Below are 10,246 nucleotides of genomic sequence, written 5' to 3'. Positions count from 1 at the left end.
GGAGGACACACAGGAAATAGAAGGGAGAAACATCTAGTTTGAAGTTATTTTTGGAGATAGTATAGGAAGTGCGGCTTGTTCATCCTTTTAGCAAAGCAGTTGCCCAATAAATGTGCAGGGATGAATGAAGCAGTCAAGGCAAAACACATACTGAACGAAAGTCACAGAATGAAATTTGAAAGCCAATCTCCAATTGGTGAGTAGCAGCCATTTTAGAAAACATAATTTTAAAAGAATTTCACCAAAAATCAAGAACTGAGACAAATATTGTCATTTTTATATTGAAATTTTCTAGTTGAAAGCAACAGAGAGAAAGGAAAAGAGAGAGAGAGGAAAATGTATATTACATTTAGCAATAGTTCAAATTGAAGGCAAAATTAGGTCTGAGATCCTTGTTTTAGACAGTGACACAGGCCATCAGAGTCCTATAGAACTATTTCCTCAGTGACAGCACAGCCCTTGTGCACAGCTCGCCACAGGCCCTTTAGGCTTGCTAAAGTTGTCCTTCTGTGGTGCAGACCATCCTTTCAGTCTTTCTATTCCCTGTCCACTACTTTGAATTATAGATCTAGAAATTGCCTGTGCACAATTCCCTGGCCCTCGCCCAGGTGTCAGGCTATCTAACGTCCCTCCTGGCTTGGAGAATGTCTCATTTTGGTTAATGGGAGGACCAGGAGTTCTTCTAGCACCTCCCTTCCATCTTGTTTTTATCTAAATATAAGAGAAAAAGAGCTCTGATGACCCAAATTAACTAATGAATTGCCAGCTAAAATCAATAAACTACACATGAAGACGCTTGAGGTACTCAGTGTGCTAAAACCTCAGAGCGATTGATAAGTAGTAGAGCCAAGAAGAATCATAGTGATGTCCTTAAGACGAGTTTTATTGCCTAAGATGGAGCCTCTCGGTTGTCCTTGATTCAAAGTGGCATGCAAGGCATAAATGTCCTAATAGCTCTTCTACCTCTTCAACCTCTATTTTCACATATGTAAAAATAGAAAAAAAATGTATATTAAAAATGTTAGAAGCCAGAGGGTTTGAGTACCAAAAGACGAGGCTTTTGGAGGAGAGGTAGGAGTTTACCATCTGCCTGACATAAGGAAGGTAAACAGGACAGTTGACATGCCCATAATTTATATCCAGGAAGTGATAGCAAGTGGGTGATTTAAGCTAATATTGAATGTTTTACTTACTAAGTCCTGGATCACCCAAATATGATGAGAACTTTAAAAGCGAGCATGGTAAGGCAGGCCTATAAACCTAGCACTCCAGTCCAGCTGAGCCTTGAATTCCAGATAATCCTGGAGAGTAGTGAAGCCACGCTTCAAAAGAAATGGCTTATCTCTACTTACCCACACTATCCTCCCTGGATATGACATAGATGGGGTCTCAGGCTCTGCTGGAGAGGGGAGGGGTGAAAGTACTCATGGGTCCTCACATTATATCAAGGGGGCAAGAATACGAGTGGGCTATGTGTGAGCCAGCATCTATTTATCATACAATATTGCTGTGACATTCTTATCTCCTTGGCTAGCTTACAGTCACTGCAGCGTAGCTCTTGCTCTGCCAGTTATTCTGAAAATAAGGGCTTCTGGTCCATTACTCTTATTCCTGGAAATAGATGGATCGTGGCAAAAGTTTTTGTAGTCTCTTCTAATTCACACCCCAGATCCTAATTTAGTTGCGTAAAAGGGTCCATGGTTTGTGTGGCCTGGCAAAGTCCTTCACACCCGATCTTAGCCTAAGGGCTCAGAAGCAATGAAACACGTGTTCACATTCAATGTCAATGTCTGGCTTGCCTCTGTCCTCATTTCACAAAGGCTGAGACACTGTGTGCTGGTAACAGAGATTTCGCCACATCTTGCGACCAACGTGGCTTTACTAATAAGGTCTTACCTTAAATTCTGCCAGGCAGCTAAAGGCAATGGCTTTAGGCCATAATGCGTGGAGCTACTGTAGCTCTTAACTAATAGCTCATAGGGCAGTAGCTCACTCTGCACTCAGAATTTTGCTCAACTACCCATGGCTTCTGGAAGGAGAAGTATCCACTGCAAGGAATACTTAACTCTTAGCATGTATAAAAAGCCCTCCACCCCCACTCCCACCTTCCCAGAAACCTAACTTTCATAAGTTCATTAAATTAAAACAGTGTGAAAAATACATTTCTGAAGATTTGATATAATAACATAAACAACTAGCTCAAAGCAGACATGGCCAGATAGCCACTTTCCAGTCTACTTCTTCTTCCTTAGTGGCCTTTGATTTACAAACGTAAAGCTTTGTTATTGCTTTGTATGGCTTCCCATATGTACACTTTCATGCTGCTTACCCTTAATGGCCATCTGCCCACCATCCCCACAGACAGGTTTCACTCTTTCTTGTCTAGTAATTTTATTTGTTGATAATTCTTCCCAATCCTGTACTTTCATTGGCCCCTGTCATCTTGCCTTTCTCTCTGCCTAAAGCTTTCCAGACATAGCATTCCTCTACTTTCCTCTCACCTGTACTCTACTGTCTGAACTCCCTAACAGTAATCCACTTCATTCCTTTCCCTGGCTTTCCCAGCTATTCCGTTTAAGACACAGTAAAGAGCTGAGGCTAGTGTCCTCATGTGACCACACAGCATTTGTCGTTTGGGGGCTGAGTTACTTCACTTACAATAGTTTCCACTTCTATTTATTACCCTGAACATTTCATCATTTAGTTTCCCTTTACAGTTGAGTAACCTTCCAGGGAATGTGTGTGCACATTTTCACTACCCTGTCATCAGCATCTGAGCTGCCTCTCTTAGCTAATGTAAGGTAATACTGCATATGGTTACCCCTGTCATAGGATACAGAGTCCTTTAAGTATATGCCAAGGGGCAGCCGGATCATGGGATGCTTTTAGTTTTTTGGTAAATCTTCTGATTTCCAAAGTGCTCTCAGTCCCACCAACAGCATATAAGACTGCCTTTCCCCACATCCACACAAGCATTTCTTGCTATTAGTACTCTTGATATCTACTCTGACTGGATGGACATAGAATCTTAACATGGTTTTGATACCATTTTTCTCATGGCTAAGGATGTTTAACACTTCTTAAAGTATTTCCTAGCCATATGGATTGCTTCTTTTAAGAATTTTCTGTTTAGTTCTAGAATCTTCATTTAATTGGGCCATTTATTTTCTTGGTGTTTAGTTTAGTTCAGGTTGGTTTAGTTTTGTTTTGTTTTGTTCTTTCCATATTCTGGATACTAATCCTCTATCAGATGCGTAATGGATTAAGATTTTTCTCCCATTCTGTGGGCTGTCTCTTCACTTGATTGACAATCTCCTTTGCTGCATGAGATCCCGTTTGTCAACTCTTACTCTTATTTCTTATACTAATGCACTTTCTCACAAAAGCATTACCTAGGTCTTTATGGTGAAGTCACTCCCCACTGTTTCACGGATCCAAGTGTAGCACTGTGTGTCCAGAGCATGGAGTTTTTAAACATAAAAGACACATGCTGCTATCTCCTTAGCCACAGTTTCACAGAAGCTAAGTAGCTGGCTGGAGGAGTTTTGCATAAGCAAGTGGTTTAGCAGAAGTTAAGATAAGCTAGCTGGGGCACTTCGATCTTGGGTTCCTAGATCAGAGTTCTGTCATGGTGCTGCTCATCAAGGAGACCAACCTCCAGTCATGCCTAAAATGGTCTCGGCAAGAATACAAGATGGAAGGACCTCTGCCCTGCCTTGCCCTGTCACATTTGTGGCAGAGCATTTAGAGTAGATACATCAAAGGGCATTGATGATGTGACTCAACTCATTGTGTATTCCCTGTTTGTAGAGGCTTAAAGCACATAAGGTTTTTCCTGAAATGAAGAAACATAAAATATAAAATTTACACTAACTATAGCACAAAGTGACTTACTTCTTAGAGTGATACAAACTAACCTTTAAATTTTTGCAAAAATAAGCCTTATTAATAGGTAGAAGTGATATTCTCACTGTAAAGATAAGAACTGGCACTATCCCCCACAACTCTTTGAAGAGACATTTGGCATACAGCAGTGTGAGTTCAGATAAAAGTATTTTTTTTTTTAAAGAATGAGCATATGTCTGTGTGTGTGCATGTGAGTGCAGGTGCCTGGAATGCAGAGGTATTAGACCTGATCTCATTATAGATGGTTGTGATCCACCATGTAGTTGCTGGGAATTGAACTCAGGACCTCCGGATGAGCAGGCAGTGCTCTGAACCTCTGAGCCATCTTTCCAGCCCCAAACTTGTGTCTTCTACAAGACCAGTATGTACTCTGGATGGCTTGGGTCATCCATCCAGCCTCAAGTGAAATCCTTTTAAAGAGGAATTAAAGAGTTCACATTCAGTTTCCCTTGAAGGTCAGAAAGCACAACTAAGAGAATGCCAGTGAAAATGACCTGAATATTAACATGCAGCTCTTCTACTCAGTTTTACTTCAGATAGAGTGGGTTTAAAAAAAAACTAGCAAACCAACACACAGGCACGCTACCTTGCTGAATCTCACAGAGTTCAGCTAAGCTAAGCTAGAGTTAAAGTCATAGTGTGCTGATTTTAACGAAGATGCCCCACAGTGATGGCACACAATGCCGATTACTGATGCACCTGGTACACCCTCTTAGCCTTCCTTGTGTGCCAGTCTTAACGAAGATGCCCAACAGTGATGGCACACAATGCCGATTACTGATGCACCTGGTACACCCTCTTAGCCTTCCTTGTGTGCCAGTCTTAACGAAGATGCCCAACAGTGATGGCACACAATGCCAATTGCTGATGCACCTGGTACACCCTCTTAGCCTTCCTTGTGTGCCAGCTGGGAGACTGGCACACTATATTTGGATACCTTCATATTTTTAATTCCATGTACTCTGTACCATGTAGTAATTCTTTGCTGCTACTTTTGTAGGATCTCATCTGTCACACAGACTTATCATTTTCCCAAAAGGGCTGGAAGTTTCATACAAGTTAAATTCTCTGGAAAACATTAATGTGAAGGAAAGTTGCAGATTGGCTACCCATGTGTTCAAAATTTACTTATTCTTGAAAGGTATTCGCACCAGAAAGCTTAACCAGCCTTGTCAACAGTTAGTAGTAGAAGCCTTAATTAATAGAACTTTGGCAAGACCTTAACATAAAAACAACAACAACAACAACAAAGAAAACAAAAAGAACTATTGACTATATCTAGGGACAAGTCATCTTACTGAATTATAAATAATTTATTATAATTAGGAAAATAAGCATAGACAGGCATCTTTTCAAATGCTCCTGGGTGTTTTATGTTTTTTGTACTGTGTGCCAATTTGACACCAACCAGAGTCTTCAGAGAGAAAGGAGCCTCAGTTGAGGAAATGCCTCCATGAGATGCAGCTGTAAGGCATTTTCTCAATTAGTGATCAATGGGAGAGGGCCCAGCCTATTGTGGGTGGTGCCATCCCTGGCCTGATGGTCCTGCAGTCTATAAGAAGGCAGGCTGAGCAAGCCAGTAAGCAGCACCCCTCCTTGGCCTCTGCATCAGCTCCTGCTTCTAGGATCCTGCCCTGAGTTTCTGTCCTGACTTCTTGATGAACAGCAATACGGAAATGTAAGGCAAATAAACCCTTTCCTCTCCAACTTTTTTTTTTTTTTTTTTTTTTTTTTGGTGGAGTGTCACAGCAATAGAGACCCTAATTAAGACACTGACTGCCACTACTTCTCAATATAAAATGAATAAAGTGGATATTGTACAACTTCTATCTGTATCTTGAGACCCTTTTTCACTTGATTCATTAGGTTCCTCAAAAGTCTTAAGAGAGCTCACTACAACAGCGTTCAGCTTTCCTATGAAATACTCAGTCTTTATTCTGTACATTTCTTTTTTGTTGTAGTAAGACACTGTAGGACCAGGAGAAAAATAACTCACTCAGAACTCTTCCAGAAAAAAAAATGTTTCCGTAGAGGAGCAGCTACCCAAGTTACAACTAGGAGCACTAGTTCTTGTTTTGTCATCTTCGTGTGAACTTCAGCCTTCATTCCTGAGTGTGCGTGGGCAGAGGCCTGGGCCCCTGATCCTATTGCTCTTGGGCAGTCAAATTGAACAGTTTTCCTTATTGGCCTTTAAAGGAGACTCACAGCTTATTTTCTGTCTTTTCCAGTATGGAAGATTTAAAAGGAAAAACTGGCCCTCTATGTGAGCCAGAAACTGTCAGCCACCTGGCTGGTGACTGGGACAAGGGGACAGTGGAGGAGGCACTACTTTGAGCTTCAGAATTGCGATGTTTCTGCCTCTTCTGTGTATTACCCAACTAGATGCTTTTGATTCTGTTTCTAGAACAAGTTTTCATTTTAGTCTATAGATTGGAGCTTGCCTTTCCATCGTACATTTTCCAGCAATTTGCTTTTGTTTGTTTACTGACGTGTTGCATTTTTGATTGTTTTCGTTTTGTTCTTGCCAGCAACTCCACCTTGGAAAAGAATTTCATTTTATTTATTTACTCTGCGCGTGGGTCAGGAAGCAGGCATGCCCACGGAGTTCAGAGAACAGCTTCTGAGAGTCAGTTCTGTACTTCCACCAAGCTCCAAGTCAGGCTGTCAGGCTTGGCAGCAAGCATCTTAACTGCTACCCCATCCCTCTGGCCCCCACGCAAGTAGGGCGTGGTCACTGTCGACGAATAAGTCTCATACAACTTCTAGTGGCTCTCAGAACCCTTCTCATAATACTCAGTGTCGGGAAATTAAAAACTGGATGGCTTAGCATTGCAAACACGGCAAACTCTCTGCCTCAGTCTATCTTTGTCTTTTTAAACTTATCTTCCAATAGTAGCCCATACACACGCTGTAACATCCCTGAGGGAGAACTATACACCAAGATAGTGCCCACGCCGAGAGATCCATCCTCAACTCTTCTGTCTCAAAGGATTGTCCCCCACAATCATCATTTGATATGTTCTTGGAAATCACAGAGAGAATGGATTTTAAGTGCCTTCATCACAAGATTGTCCTAACTGTGTGATATAATGAGTTAATTAGCTCAGTATACTCTCACCCTACAACTGAGATGTTTCAAAATACATGCATTACGGATATACACAATCTTCATCTATAAATACAAAACAATTTTATTTTAAATGTCAATGGAGTAAAAAAGAAAGGGAATGGCAGCTTCTAGTTTATAAGAATCTGTTGAGGGCTTCTCCCGAAGCCGATAAATGGAAAAAATGCAGTTCATTACCTTAAACCAGATACATGTTGGCAGAGCTAGTAAAGACCTAAGACCATGACTTTGGGGGACTTTGGCTTCAGATCCTGAGAATGCAACTCTTTCTACCCTAAGGGGCTCTGGCTATCAGTCTCCAAGGCGACTGTGTGTGCATTCTGTGATGTTCCTTTGTGCAACATTGCTTGATTAGCTTCTTGCTGACTTCATCCCGTTTTATGGGAGCTTTCCCCTGACCTTCCCGTTTCCTCCCACCACAAATAGTATACACGCAATGCTATATTTCTTAATAACCTTGATTTAATGAGCTAACAGCTTATTAAGGCTTCCTGATGCCAAGCTTTCTTATTTTCTCTATCTTCTCATCCTTTGGTTAGCATCTCCCTTAGGATCCAGTTACTGAAGAACAACCTGCTGGTCCAGCTTAAGAATCCTTGGGGGCTTCTATGTTTTTAAGTTTTCAGTAGCAGAACAGAAAAATCCCACAGGAAATTTAGCAAGCAGTAAGGATGGTTTTGAGCAAGAAGAAAGAACGGAAGCCTTAGGTGCTGAGCAGCTCTGTGAAGATGGCCCTGGAGCTAGCCAGGACACAGACCCTAAGGAAGAACTTGCTATTGCTATGCTGCTAAATGACACAATAGTGATCTTACTCAGAATGACTTATTGTACACCCACAGATAAGTGCATCTTTCAGCCCTCATCTGAGAAGTTTCTATTTATAGAAGATGGGGATTAGTCCAAAGACGAGCACAACTGGCTGAAGTAAAGAGATTAAGCGGAATTCTCAGCCCTAAGAGGAACATAGATATCACCCATACTCTGCCAAGGCTCAGGGATCATTGCAGAAGGGGGAATATGGTGGGAAAATGTCAGAGCCAGAAGTGGTTGAGGACTGCCAAGAAACACCATCTGGGCACAGCAGAGCACTGCACAAAAGAATTCACAGCAATTGTGACAACAGGTGCAAACCCTGAACATGTTCTATCCAGTCCAAGTTCTAGCACAGAGAGATGAAGTGCACACAAAGCCCCATGCCCCGAGGAGAAGTGAATAGCAATTATTAGCTTCTGAGAAATGATAAGTTTCTCTATGAGTGTGTCTATCCCCTGATAAGTTAACCATGTTGCAAGACCATATTTGTAAAAACATTAGGGCTGAACAAATTGTTCTTAAAGTTCCCTTCCCCATTTTAAGAGACAATTTGAATGGATAAAGAAAGAGGGTTGGATCTGGAAAAAGTTGGTAAATATGACCAAAACATGTATGAAATTCAAAACTCTTGAAGAATAAAATACTATAAGTTATTTATGCTCCTACTAACAGTGACCTAGTTGGCCAGAAGAGGGTAAAAAGCGTATGGGAGTTAGGTAAGATGAAGGAATGGGAGAACTTTACAAAAATGATTACTACTGGGCTCTGATGTGTGTGTGTGTGTATGTGCGTGTGTGTCTCTGTGTGTTACCTCTATAGTCTATCTATAATCACCCAACAAAGTCAGAATTTTTGCTCAAAGAACTGTTCTTTTAAAAATGAGATTATCTTAGATATATTTCTACTCTAATATGAGGTATTGTACCCATATAACTCAATTATAATACAAAGTTTACTTCCCATACTTTGAAAGTGCTATTACAGGCTGTTTAGGATAAATAAGATATTCAAGTTAATTGTTAGTTGATCAAATCATGGTCATATCAATTACTATTCTATTTTTATCACAAGAATATACATCTTAGGTGAAACAGATAGATATGATTCTATAGAAAGATAAGGTAAATAGTTAGAAAAAGTCTTTAAAAACCTCAGAGACGTAAGGAATATGGCATTTAAAAATGCTTTTATTATTTTAAAAATTCACTGAGAGTGAGATAGCTTAACTCCTGGCAACATCCATCCTACTTCAAAGGGGATGAAAAGAACCAAAGAACCTCCTTATGGAGATGGCTTCAAATGTGGCAAACAAGCCACTGGGAAAAATGTTGTTTCTACCACAGACAAAATTCTGCCTAAAGAAGGGCAAGCCTGGATGCAGGCAGAGTTGACGGCCAAACTCTGCCAAGTCAGGGTAAGCAAGTTCTCAATAGTTCCTGCCACACATATATCTGTCAGATATATTTATCCAGAAGGCTGAAGATGATCCTACAACATTATAGAGAGTTTTGTGTGACTATTCAGGCAGCAAGCTGTTTCTGTTTTCTTTTCATTTGGAAAGTTATTAACCTGCACTCCCGGTATACTCAGGTAATCAATTTTATTCCTTCTCAAGTCTCTGATGGAGTTGAAGACCAGATAGTTTAGTTTTACAATTAAGCTTAGTTATTTAAGGTTTAAGATGTTTTTAAGTCTGTATAGATGTTTTATGTTGATAAAGATGAGATATGATAGATACAGAGTTATATTCAGAATTTTAGATGCACCAAGATAGGAAAGATGTTTTCTTCAAGGTTGTCAAATACAAGTAGCCAAAACACTAAGAATGTAATATTTATATAATTCTTGATTGTGTCATGGTTCTTCTTGCTATAGGTAGTTTATTGTATATATGTGTAATAATATAAATGTATATGTAAAAAAAAGTTTAATAAAAAACTGGCAAACCTAAAAAAAAAAAGTGAGATCATCTTAGGTTAAGAAGGATCTATTTCGCCAGGCATGGTGGTACACACATGTCTTTAAACCCAGCACTCAGGAGGCAGAAGCAGGCAGATCGCTGTGAGTTCGAGGCCAGCCTGGTCTGCAAAGCAAGTCCAGGACAGCCAAGGCTAACCTGTCTCGAAAAACAAGCAAAAACAACAACAAAAAAAGTTCCATTTCTAGGTAGTTACATGCATGGCTGGGATACCACACCCTGTTTTCAGTGAAAATAGAGTCACCAATTATATACTGCTCTATCAGAATATTTGATTCCCTCTTGGATGTCTCACTGCATTATAAGCATCACAAAAACGGCAATATTTCTGAATTATGCTCACCGAGCACAAAGCTTGGCATTTAGCAAGTTTATTGGTTGTGATGGCTACTCTCAAGTGTCAAACTGATGTGGTCTAGAGG

The sequence above is a fragment of the Acomys russatus genome, chromosome 21, assembly GCF_903995435.1.
Source record: "Acomys russatus chromosome 21, mAcoRus1.1, whole genome shotgun sequence".
Taxonomy (NCBI): domain Eukaryota; kingdom Metazoa; phylum Chordata; class Mammalia; order Rodentia; family Muridae; genus Acomys; species Acomys russatus.
Note: the sequence above shows the minus strand (reverse complement) of the source record.